The 12,892-nt window shown below is 41.4% G+C and overlaps 1 protein-coding gene across 1 annotated transcript in view; it reads right to left on the bottom strand.

The window, feature by feature from the left end:
* Positions 1–9,399: 9,399 nt before the first annotated feature.
* Positions 9,400–12,892, bottom strand: part of CPVL (carboxypeptidase vitellogenic like) — a 133,099-nt gene continuing 129,606 nt past the window's right edge. Inside the window, exon 14 of the mRNA XM_079932009.1 lies at positions 9,400–11,526. The gene's annotated coding sequence lies outside the window, so the exon portion shown is untranslated. The remainder of the gene's footprint in view (positions 11,527–12,892) is intronic.

The following is a 12,892-nucleotide window of genomic DNA, read 5'->3' on the forward strand; positions in this document are numbered from 1 at the left end:
ACTGATCTCAACAACTCACAGTATCCGATTGGTTTAATATCAATTCACAATGAGCAGGAAGATATATACTGAAGTTGTCTCCAGTCTCTCATCCTCCTGCAAAACTTGTTTTCTTTGCCCTCAGGTTGTCAAACTAGCAAATTATTAGACTCCTCTTTCTAACAGCTTACAGGTGTTAGAGTCCCATAGTGGTAAGTGCCATTCGTCGTATTGATGATTCTGGGCTAAGTAATTGTTGATGCTTCAAAATTATTTAGCCACTGTACTGGCACTGGTGGGGTGTTTCCTGGGAACCCAGCCATTTGGGAAAAACTCCCAATAGTGAAACCCTCAGGGTAATTACTCTAGTCTCCTGAGGGTGTAAGAACGCTATTGATAATCAGTGCATGACTCTCATGATTTTTAGAGGTGACAGATTATAAGTACCAGTTTAACTAATCCAGAGTGATTTTCCATCCGAGACAGGGGGCTACAAACACCTGCCAGAAAAATAAACAAAAACGACTAGCATTTAGAGAGTGTTTGTCATGTGCCAGGCATGGTTCTAAGCCCTCCACAGGCTTTAAATCATTTAATCCTTCAGTAACACCATGAGGAAAGTACAGTTATTACCTTCATTTTATAGACAATGTAATGGAAGCAAGAAGAGGTTAAATAACTGGCACAAGGTCGCACAGCTAGTAAGTGATAGAGCTGAGACTTGAACTCACATTTTATGAAAATTGTCATTCACACTTTTCACATGAATCCTTGGTCACAGTGTCCTTATCATCACTAGAGTCATTTTTCAGATACACAGCATTTTCCAGAATGTCATCTGCCATTTCATCCACGTTGTTTGAACTATAGGATTTTTTAATATGATTCTGTCAGTGGAAATTTTCCAAGCCACCAATACTTATTCACGTATAATTAGGTCACATGTTTTCTTTACTCCTACTATAGGTATACAGCCATGATCTCCAAAATACTACCACTTAATGATATTGTTTCCTCCCCCATCACTATACTTATTTTTCAATGAAGAATAGCCTTTTGTTATTACAGAAGCAGTATATATGCATTGTAGAAAACCAGAAAATACAGAGGGCAACAATAAGAAGATAAATATATATCATGTTCCCACTGTGGTAGGCTGGATAATGGCCCTTCAAAGATATCTATGTCCTGATCCCCAGAACTTGTGAACATGTTAAGTTACATGGCAAAGGGGAAGTAAGGTTGCAGGTGGAATTAAGGTTGCTAATCAACTGACCTTGAGATGGGAGGGTATCCTGGATTACCTTCATGGAAACCGATTATCACAAAGGTCCTAAAAAGTGGAAGAGGGATGCAGAAGAGGAGTTCAGGCCGATGCAATACGAGAAGGACTTGACCTGCTGTTGCTGGCTTTGAAGATGAAGGAAGGACCATGAGCCAGGGAATGTGGGCAGCCTCTAGAACCTGGAAAAAGCAAGGAAATGGATTCTCCCCTAGAGCCTCCAGAAAGGAATGCAGCCCTGCCAACACCCTGATTTAGCTCAGTGAGACCACGTTGGACTTCTAACTTACCGAAGAAATTTAATCCACCAAATTTTTTGGTAATTCGTGTGCAACAATGGAAAACTAATACACCCACCAACCAGAAACTGTTAAGTGTTAATATTTTATTATATATATTTCTAGATATTTTTATACACACATATGTATTTTTTAACTAAAACAAGATCATGATGCTGTAAAGAGTTTGTTTTCCTTTAATAATAATCTTTCTCTTTCCCTGTCAATAAATTTTCATAGCATCTAATACTGCAATCATATTGAAATTACCCTAATTGTTCCCCAGCTATCCCCCCAAAGCTGGTTTGTCCAAATCAGGATTTAGGTCTGGGCCATGCATTTTTTTTTTTTTTTTGGGCCATGCATTTTTAATGGTTTTATGTCCCTTAGGTATTTTTAATCTAAAACAGTCAGTTTTTTCATCTACTAATTTTCCTTCTCAATGTTTGTCTGATCGCTTCCTCATGTGGTCACTTAGCTTGCTCCTCTGTCCCCTGTATTTCCTATAAATTGGAAGTTACATCAGAGAGCTTGGTCAATTCACGTTAATAAATTTTGTCTAGAATACATTTTGGGTGCTGTTGTGTGTTTCATATGGCACTCCATCAGGAGGTACACGCCATCTGGTTTCCACCATTAGATACCGAAACTCAGACTGTCCTCTGGTTATGGGATGGCAGCCCGAGCTTGCTGCTCTAGAGGGATGTTATTCCCTTGTAATCAGAAAGTATTCTGTGTGGATTTACTTTAATACCATACAGATGTGCAGTTTCCCCTCAACTACGCACCTACTGGCCAGCTCCATCGGACAGCCCTTGCCTGAATGACTGTTCATGAGAAATCACAAAATGGTGATTTTTCTAATGCTATCATTTTTTCTACATTAATTAGCTGCTATTTCTTAGTGAAGAGACTCTTTCCCTAATCAACTAGGTCTGTTTGGTTACCCTGACAAACATTTTGGATTGGGGAAGCATTTTGGACTGCTTCTTCCTTTAGTCATCAATTCTCAAAGGGAGGAATTTAACAACCACCTCAATGATGACAACTAATATTTTTCTGCCTCTTTTCGAGTATCATTATGAGCTCACAGATTTTCACAACATCAGGGTATTTCTCTCTAGAATCCTCCTGCGTGATCATGTTACCAATTTGATGTATGTTTAGGTTTTTCAATTCTAGGATGTTTCTTTAGTTGTAATTTTTTAACAGGTAATGCATTTATGTAATTCAATATCAAAATTATATGGAAAAATATTCCCAAAGAATTCTTATTTCTACCCCTGCTCCCTTCCCTCCTACATAACAATATTTTATTAGTTTCTTATTTATATGTCCAGTGTAGTGGGGTTTTTTTGCATATATAAGTGTGTGTGTGTGTGTGTGTCTGTGTGTGTGGTGTAGATATACAGCCTTACTTTAACCCCTCTCCAATTCGTATATATACCCCTTGCTTTTTTTCTTCCACTTAATGGTATATTTTGGAGATCTCTCTATATCAGTACACAGAAGCCTTTCTCATTCTCTTTAAAACTTCTTAGAACTTCATTGTGTGACGTCCTGCAGTTTATTCAACCAGTTGCCTGTTGTTGAACTCTTGCATTCTTTCTAACCTTATATTATTGCAAAAAAATGCTTCAGTGAATAAACGTGTACATTTATTATCTTGTACTTGGGCAGATATAAAGGTAATAGATTCCTAGACTTTGCATTGCTGGGTCAAAGGGTTATTATATCAGTAATTCTCTTTGTGTTTCTAGATTATCCTGCAAGGACTCAATACTTCTAACTACTATGCTAAATTGCTTCTTGAAGGTCTTGGTGTCATCACACAGATGAGTGCATTAAAAAAAAAATGGAGCCTTAAAATAAAAACATATTAACACTAAGGTGAGACCATGTAGCAACTATCTATAGAACTCTTGTACAATGCTGGGGGGAGCATAAAATGATACAATCATTCTAGGGGACAGTTTGGCAATTTCTATATTAAGTTAAACATGCATCTATCCCATAGCCAAGAAATATCACCTCTAGGTATTTACCCAAGAGATATGAAAACATGTTTTGAAAAAAGAATTTAAGAAGAATATTCAGAGTAGCCTTATTTCTAATAAATCTAAACTGGAAACAACTCAAACGTCCATCAACAGTAAATGGATTAACAAATAGTGGTATATCTGTAGAATGTCACTCAACCATAAAAAGGAATGACATGTATTGATACATTAATAATGTGGATAAATCCCAAAATAATTATGCTGAGTAGAAGAAGCCAGACCAAAAAAGGACCGTGGGTTCCATTTATATGAAGTTCTAAAACAGATAATGCTAATTTATGGTGATTGAAATCAGAATGGTGGTGGCCTCTGTGAGTGCTGGGAATTGGCTAGATAGGATCAAGGTACTAGGGAACTTTCTGGGGTGATGGCAGTGTTCTATATTTTGATTAAGGTTGATTATGTGAGTGTAAACAATGATCAACAGTCATAACTGAATGCTTAATATCTTTGTAGTCATTTTATTGTGTCATGTAAATTATGCCTTCAATTTTTAAAAATTTGGTCCTCAGCAAGACTCTTTAAGAAGGGACATAGCCTTCTTCCCTCATCACCCCAACACTGTGTCCTCTCTTGTTCTGGATCTCTTAATACTCTTTACCTCTCTGACCCAGTCTTACATTTGACTAGCTTTTACTTTTATAGGCCCAAGTCTTAACTACTCGAGTAGGTTGTAAGTATCCTAAAACAGAGTTAGGATCATGCCACCTCAATACCCTTTACAACAATGGTTGATAACCTAGGCTGCATATTATTAGAATCACCTGGTGTCTTAGCTCAGCCTGCCATAACAAAATACCAGGGGCTGTGTGGCATAAACAACAGGGATTTATTTTCTCACATTTCTGGAGGCTGGAAGTTCAAGATTAGAATGCCAGCATAGTCAGGTTCTGGTGTGGCCTCTCTTCCTGGCTTTCAGATGGCTGCCTTCTCACTGTGTCTCACATGGCAGAGAGGGAGAGCAAGCTCTCTGGTGTCTCCTCTTATAAGGACACTAATGCCACCATGAAGGCCCCACCTCATCACTTCATCCAAACCCAATTACCTCCCAAAGGCCCCATCTCCAAATACTATCACATTGGGGGTTACAGCTTCAACATAGGAATTTGGGGGGGCCACATTCAGTGCATAGCACTTGGGAACATTAAAAAAAAAATTAGCAGTGCTTGAGTCTCATGCCCAGAGATCTTGATTCTCTTGATCTGAAGTGGGACCTGGACATCTGTATTTCTTTTAGATTCCCCCATAACATGCAGCTAGGGTTGAGGACTACTCTGTACCTTCCTGTTCAAGGTGAGGTCTGTGGACCAACAACATCAGCTTGTTAGAAATGCAGAATCTCTGGTCCCATCCCAGACTGGTGAACCCAAATTTGTATGGTAACAAAATCCCCAGCTGATTCCTTCGCACCATAAAACCTGAAAAATGCTGGTTTACGGCATCTTGCATAGACTCTCATATAAGTATAAGAATGCTTCATCAGTCAATTCCTGTTTAAATCCAAATAGATGAACATCTTGTCAGCAAACCAGATTTCAGCTTGTTTTCATCTTGGAAGCCTGGCAGGGTGCAGGTCTTGCCTACAAATAATTGCACCTTAGTGTGAAGCTTTTATATATTGCCCGTATATCACTGTCTATTAACAAAAAAGCGGCAAATAGACCCAATGTTACAAACAAAATCCCAATGTTTTTGCAAATATTTATACTACCATCCCAGCAATTCTATCACAATGAATGATTACTTCCTTAGCTTCAGGTGAGCTTTAAAATTGACAATGAAACAGAATAAGGTACTTGTACTCCAACTGAAAGAGAAGTGGCATTTAGCACGGAGTCTGAATACTGTGTAACTAATAAATAATTCAGTAAACTAGGGAAAGAAAAAACATGCAAGCTTAAACAAACAGCAGAGAATTCCTAACGCTTAAAATATCCTTAAGGTTGGGAAATGAGAAGATTATTATATATGATGCTATTTTGTGGCATAGAGGGCTAGGTTTCAAAAGATTTGATTACAATAATTATGCTTAATACTAAAAATATAGAAAGGAATGCAGTCTTACCTGATGTTTCAGAAGGCACTTGAAGGTCTTGTCATCCATCAAGATTATCAATGTGGTCTTCACTATGAATGTGGCTCATGAAAGTACTGAATAAGAGATTCCAGGCTGACACACTAAAAATGATGAATTTCCACTTTCCCTTTTCAGAAGTATCTAATGGATAGTTCTTTATTTTTAAGAACTATTAATATGAGAACCTTTGTGCTTAAAATATCCTCTGAATTCAGTATAAGTGTGTTTTTAAACTCCAACCTCAAGGATAATTTCTGCTACTGCCGATTGGTCACCTCATTTTCCTTTCTGTTCGTAATTGATAACTTCCTCATTATTAATGACATAATTAACTGGTTTGCTAAATTATATCAAAATAACTTTCTGGTTTAGTTCATAGCACCCTTATGGTCTATCCAATAAACTAAAAAGAAAAAATGCTAATCTATGTTAAGTACACATACATGTATACACACCTACAAATTCACCTTTATTTATTTAAAACCTTACATATTTTTTATTATTTTTTTTGGCAGTGCCACGGCTTGCGGGACCTTAGTTCCCTGACTAAGGATTGAACCTGCGCCCCCTGCAGTGGAAGCGCGGAGTCTTAACCACTGGACCGCCAGGGAAGTCCCACAAACTCACCTTTAAAAGAAGGGAGCCTCAATAATGTCTTGTATTTAAATTCCATTTCCCAATGCTTACGGTTGACATTCATCTAATTAGTGATCTGATTCAACCCAAAACGTTTTTATGGGATGCCTATTGTGTGCCCAGCAGAAATACACTTTGAAACTAAAAATCTTTTTTTATTGATTGAATTATAGTTGACTTAAAATATTATATTTGAAACTAAAAATCTTTTATATTGGATAAACATAATGAGAATTTATATCCCAGTATTGCAAATATTGAGTAAAGACCTTGCTGTTTCAGTAAAAATCAATTTAAAAGGATTTTTTTCCCCATTCCTTCCAAAACAACCTAGAAGATAATGGTATTTCTCCCTTAAACATTATATAAGAAAATCTCCTTTACATTAATAAAGTAAGAGACAGAAGTTTTTAATTTACATTTTTCCTTTTAGCAAAGATTTTTTTCTATTTTTATTAATTTTTAATGAAAAATAATAAATACACTTCTTACAAACAATTGAAACATTAGAAAAGGATATCCAGTGGGAAGTAGGTCCACATCTCTCAGAAGTGTTCCATGCACATACAAACATGTGTTTTATATCAATTTATAGCTCCATCTTTGCACATCATCTTATTCTCTGCTTTTTTTCACAGGTACCATGTATTCTTCTGTGCCCTGATGTTTTTCACTTAAGTAATTTTGGAGGTTTTCCCAGAACAGTACATGTAGATCAAGCTCATTTTCAATGCTGCATGGTATTCCAGGTATGGATTTAACCATCCACTATCCATATACATTTAAGGTTTTTTTCTAGGCTTTTGATATTATAGACAGTGTTTAATAAATAATGTGAAAATGTGTCCTTGCACCTAGATGCTAATATCTGCAGAATAGAATCTTGAAAATAAAACTGCTGTGTCCAAGAATATGGGCATCTATAATTTTGATACATGATGCCATATTTCCCTTCAAAACGCTTGACCCAGTATGCAGTATCTCCAGAAGCGTTTGAGGGTGCCTGTTTGCCTGTATGGGTGCCCATACATCGTTTTAGCAATTCATTCCTCACTCTCTTATATCATTAGTGTCTCCCGCTCTACTGGATCAGTCGGAATATGAACATGCTGTTGTTTCTTGCATCTTAAAAGAAAAAAACCATTTATTGGCCCCACTTGCCCAGTCCATTACAGCCCCATTTGTCTGCTTCCCTTTTGTGGCAAAACTACTAGAAAAATGATGTCTACACTTACTGTCCCTAATCCTTCTCTTCCCTGTCTCTGGACGCGCAGACTCAGCGGCCATGGCTCACGGGCCCAGCCGCTCCGCGGCATGTGGGATCTTCCCGGACCGGGGCATGAACCTGCGTCCCCTGCATCGGCAGGCGGACTCTCAACCACTGCGCTACCAGGGAAGCCCTTCCCTGTCTTCTTGAATCTTCTCCAGTTAGGACTTTCAGCCTCACCACTTTACCAAAACTGCTTCCGGCAAGTTGCCAATGACCATTGCTTCAGCAGTGGTGAATTCTTAGTCTTCATCTTGCTCTGCTTGTGAGCAGCCTTTGAGAGGGTTGATCCGTCCGTTTTTCTTGGACCATTTCTCATGGCTTCAGTGATGCCACACTCTCCTTCAACCATACAAACTGCTCCTTCTCACTTTCCTTTGTTGGTTTCTTCCCATCTCCATGACGTCTTTTCTTTTTTTTTAATAAGTTTATTTATTTTGGGCTGCGTTGGGTCTTCGTTGCTGCGCGCGGGCTTTCTCTAGTTGTGGCGAGCGGGGGCTACTCTTCGTTGTGGTGTGCAGACTTCTCATTGTGGTGTCTTCTCTTGTTGCGGAGCACGGGCTCTAGGGGCATGGGCTCAGTAGTTGTAGTGCACGGGCTTAGTTGCTCCACAGCATGTGGGATCTTCCTGGACCAGGGATGGAACCCGTGTCCCCTGCACTGGCAGGCGGATTCTTAACCACTGTGCCACCAGGGAAGTCCCTCCATGACATCTTGATGTTGGAGTGCCCCAGGTCCCAGTCTTTGGACCTCATCCCTGTCTGTGCCTCTTCTTTGGCAATCCAGTCTACCCACATGGCATTAAATACCTTGTCTGTCTCAAAGACCTCAAATTGTCTGGTTGGATCTGGCCTGGATCTCTCTTCTAAACACAAACTTGTGTGTTGAGCTACCTACTTGATATCTCTACTTGCATATCAGAGGGATCTCAAGTTAGACATGTCTGAAGTGTGGTATTTCCCTAAAACTTCTTTCTTCCACTTGTGCACACATCACATCCAACCCACTAGGAAACCTTGTTGGCTCTACCTTCAGAATATATCCAGATTCTGTCCACGTCTTGGCACTTCCACCAGCAACACCCCAGTCCAGGCAGCTGTCATCTCTCACCTGGATTATTTCAATAACTTCCCGCTTCCATTCTCGCCCCCCCACCATCTGTTCTCCATAGCACAACACAGCAGCCAGAGTGATCTTGTTATTACCTATCAAATCACATCACCCCCTGCTCAGAACCTTTCCATGGCTCACAGAGTTTAAAGGCAGAATGTGACACTCCCCCCACCCCCTGAGAACATTCCTCTCTGATCTCATCTCCTATTACTCTGCTCCTCTCTCTGCTCTAGTCCCACTGGCCTTTTTGCTGTTCTTCTGGTGCCAGTGCAGGCATAAGCTAAGGGATCTAAGGGAAGAAAAGAGCAGAATCCAGAAATGGACTTATCTGTGTATTTAAATGCTTTATTTAAAATGCTTGTTTTAGCATTTACTGAAAAGGGGGGAAATGATATACTTTCCAAGAAATGGTTTTGGGACATTCAGGAATGAAATGCAGGCAGATCTAAAGTCTGAGCCTCCTGGGTGATACTCTGTGAAATTGCATTTCATTTCACCCAATCTCCTAGTTAACACTCAGAAACACAGGGGTTGTTTTGCACCCCATGAGTGTGTAGGCACGTTAGCAGAGTCTCGGGAACAGACAGATGTGAGGCAGGGCCAGGAGGGAATAAAAGCCCACGAGTGTACTTCTAGGCTACAGTGGAACCCTCAGTGCTCAAGACAGTACCATCCACAGCTGCCTATCTCCTTTGGGGACCTGGGAAGCTGTGGCTGTGTCTGGGAGCACGCCGTCTTATCTCTTACCTTCTCTGTGGAGATATAACCATCTCTATGTGTTTCCACATCATTTGCCATCATAACTGGTACATTGAACAAGCAGGTCTTAGAAGGTTCAATTGCAAAGCAACATTATTTGTATTTCCAAGTATCTTCTATAATCCATTCCATGGGATATTTCTTTACCATCACCTAGATGAAAATTCAGGCAGACCCCTGAGTTGTCTGGTGCCTCTTCAATAATACAAATGGATCTGCAGTCAGTCACTTTAAATCGCAAAAACCCACTCATTTTAGTAATTAAATTCCATGTAATAATTAACACCTTGCTTTGCAGATAAAGCTTCTCATCCTCTAAGCCTGCAGTAGGGGTGGGGTTGTGATCAGCTTTTTCTCTTTTTGTCCAAGCAGGGCTTCTCCTCTTGTTACCCTATTATGCTAACCACAGTTTCTGGCTTCTCCAGGATGGAGATCTGGGGAGACAGAGTGGTAATAAGAATGGAAAAGATCTTTCCTGATTGATATTATTGTGGTCAGTCTTCTCCAGACTCGGCAGATATTTTAAGGTAACTCTCTTATGTGGGGATCCTTCAGAAACCCACCGATGAAAGAAGACACCTTTGTTAAAATAGACTTCCCGATTTCCATCAGTGACAGGCTTCTGGAGGGGCAGAGCCAAGTGGCAGCCCTTAACAGCCATCAGCAAGGTGGGTGCAGTTACTATAATGGGCAGAGTGTCTGCAGCAGCAAAGCAGAGTATTTCAGCACACGAGAACCTTTGATGTTTGTTCATTGTTCATCGTGGCCCTAGGACCAAAACAGATCGGAATTCTACTAGGAATCACTTGATTTATATAACTGGGAAATCTCTAGATCCAGTGACTAGAAACCTGAGTTCAATGTAGAGTCATAGCTCATCACCCAAGTCTCAGATCTGAATCAGCTGAAAGACATAGAAATGCCCGGATCACTGATTTTGCAGCTGGGTCCAAGGAGGAGCCGCAGCGACAGCACCTGGGAATTTGTTAGAAATGCAAATTTCCAGACCCTCCCCCAGCCCTACGGATGCAAACACTCTGGAGGAGGGTCCAGCAGTCTTTGTTTTAGCAGGCACTTCAGCTGAGTCCTGTGCATGCTAAGGTCTGAGAACTCTGACCTTGAGAGAAGGAGAGGCTGGGAAGCCTTAGAAGGGACCCTGTAACATTGCTGTAAGTACCTAGTGTCAATCTTCCTTTAAGTCTTCTCCGGAAGATCTGCAGCCATTAACTAGGGTAACTGCAGTGAGGAAGGGGGACTGTCCAGGCCTTTGGGAAATTTCTAGACGTTAGTTCTGAGTCGATGCTAATCTGTAAAGTTCCAACATGCCTCTGGACCACGGAGAGGGGTTGGGGGTAGGGGTCTCGTGTGGTGATCAAATAATAAATGAAATTTTGGGGTGTGGCTGCCTCACAGTGGGTCTACTCACCCCCACTATGTTTATTTTCCCATCCCTGAATAGAGCTGTAATAGGTGTCCTCAGCAACTAGAAGAACCCCTGTATTGATTCCCTGACCTGGGTGATGAGCCTTATTATGGTAGGCAGGACCATGCAGAAGCCACCTGGAATTTCCTCTTCTTACCTAAGAGTAAACTAAAAGCAATGCCACTTCCCTGGGAGAATTGCAGAGATTAGTATTTCCATCTAATATTTGAACAATACAGGGGCTGTTCCACCACATCCTCATTTAACTTATCTGTTTGGCATGACAGAAGGAAGATGGTTATTGGAGAATGACTGTGGATTCTTATGGAATCATTCAGGTACCGGACCAGATGTAGCCTCTTTACTGGATAACACAACAGTGCTTCTGGTACTTTGAAGGCAACCATTGATCTGGCGGTTGCTTTTTTTCCTCAACACCAAATTAGCAAAGATCCCCAGGTGGAGTTTGCTCCCAATTAGCAGGATCAGCAAAACACCCTCCCTGTCTTACCTCAGACCTCTGTGACTCTTCCGCTGTCTGACAACATCCAGTCTGCAGGGGCCTTGATCATCTTGATATTCCCCGGAACACCATGCTAATATATTACATTATTGACACGGTGAGCAGGAAGCAGCGCATACTCTCGATGCCCTAATAAGACATATGTAGGCCAGAGGGTGGGAGAGAAACGCCAAGAAAAGTCAAAGGCCTACTACCTCAGTGAAGTTTCTAAGGGGTCCAGGGGCCTGAGAAATGTGGGCATTTCCTCTCCAAATAGAAGGGCAAATTGCTATACTTTGTATCACCTACCACTGAGAAAGAGCACAGTGTTCTATATCTCTTGATTTTTGAGATAACATAGCCTCTTTCTGAGGGTATTGTTCAAAGCAACATTTGAGTAATCCACAAAGCTGCCGAGTTTTGTGTGGGGACCAGAGCAAAAAAAGCCTCCCTAGCAGCATTTCTCAGCATCAGCAGTGTTGACATTTGGGGGACAAATAATTCTTCAATGTGGGAGGCTATCTGCGAATGGTAGGATGTTGTTTAGCAGCATCCCTGGCCTCTACGTCCGGTTGTGACATCCAGAAATCTCTACAGACATCGCCAGATATCCTAGGGGGAGCAAAACTGCTGTCACTTGAGAATCCCTGGCCTACAGCATGTCTAGGTAAGCCTCGGGGTGAGTAAAGCGCTGGCTGACGCTTAACTGCAACCTCGTGAGAGACCCCCGACCCAGATCTTTCTAACTAAGCTATTCCTGGATTCCTGACTCTCAGAAACCATGAGAGATAATGAATGCTTGTTGCTAAGTTTGGGGATAATTTGTTTTGCAGCAATACACGGATCTACCAAGCCATACGGTTGGCGTACACGGCAGCAATTGTCGTCCAGTGTAGGCAGTGTACACCAGACTGGAGTTGAGCAGGTCCTGAATGTGCAGGTGAGCTCCGTGAGCAGGCAGCTCCTACTCCCATAGCATCTCCTCTTGCTGCACTGTAAGTCTCCCTCAACCCACACCTTTGTCCTTTTGGGATTGACAGATGGTGGAGGAAGAAACTGTTTGGACCAGGTTCACAGATGGTCCCTTACAATTTGAAGGCATCAGATAGATGTGGACTGTAGAAGCATTATAGCCCAAAGCAGGAATGCGGTAAGAGAAGTTCTCTCAAGGCTGAACCCTGAGCAGTTGTCCACTTTGTCTGGATGGAGAGATGGCCAGAGTAGGGGTATATGCCAATTCGTGGGTGACTAGTGGTTTGGTATATCGGTGGCACAGGAGTCTGAGGAAGACGTTTGCAGATGAATCTCTAAATATGGGCACCCTCCTATGTGAATGCTCACCGTAGGGCATCCGGAATGAGGCTCTCAGTAACCAATTGGACGGGATGCCCATTTTGTGGATGTCAGGCAGCCCCTTTCCCAGCCACCCTGAGGCTTGCTCAGTAGGCTCACGTAGGATGTGGCCATTGTGGCAGGAAGCCAAGTCACGTGTGGGCTCAACAATATGGACTTCCCC

Source organism: Stenella coeruleoalba, assembly GCF_951394435.1.
Source record: "Stenella coeruleoalba genome assembly, chromosome: 9".
Taxonomy (NCBI): Eukaryota; Metazoa; Chordata; class Mammalia; order Artiodactyla; family Delphinidae; genus Stenella; species Stenella coeruleoalba.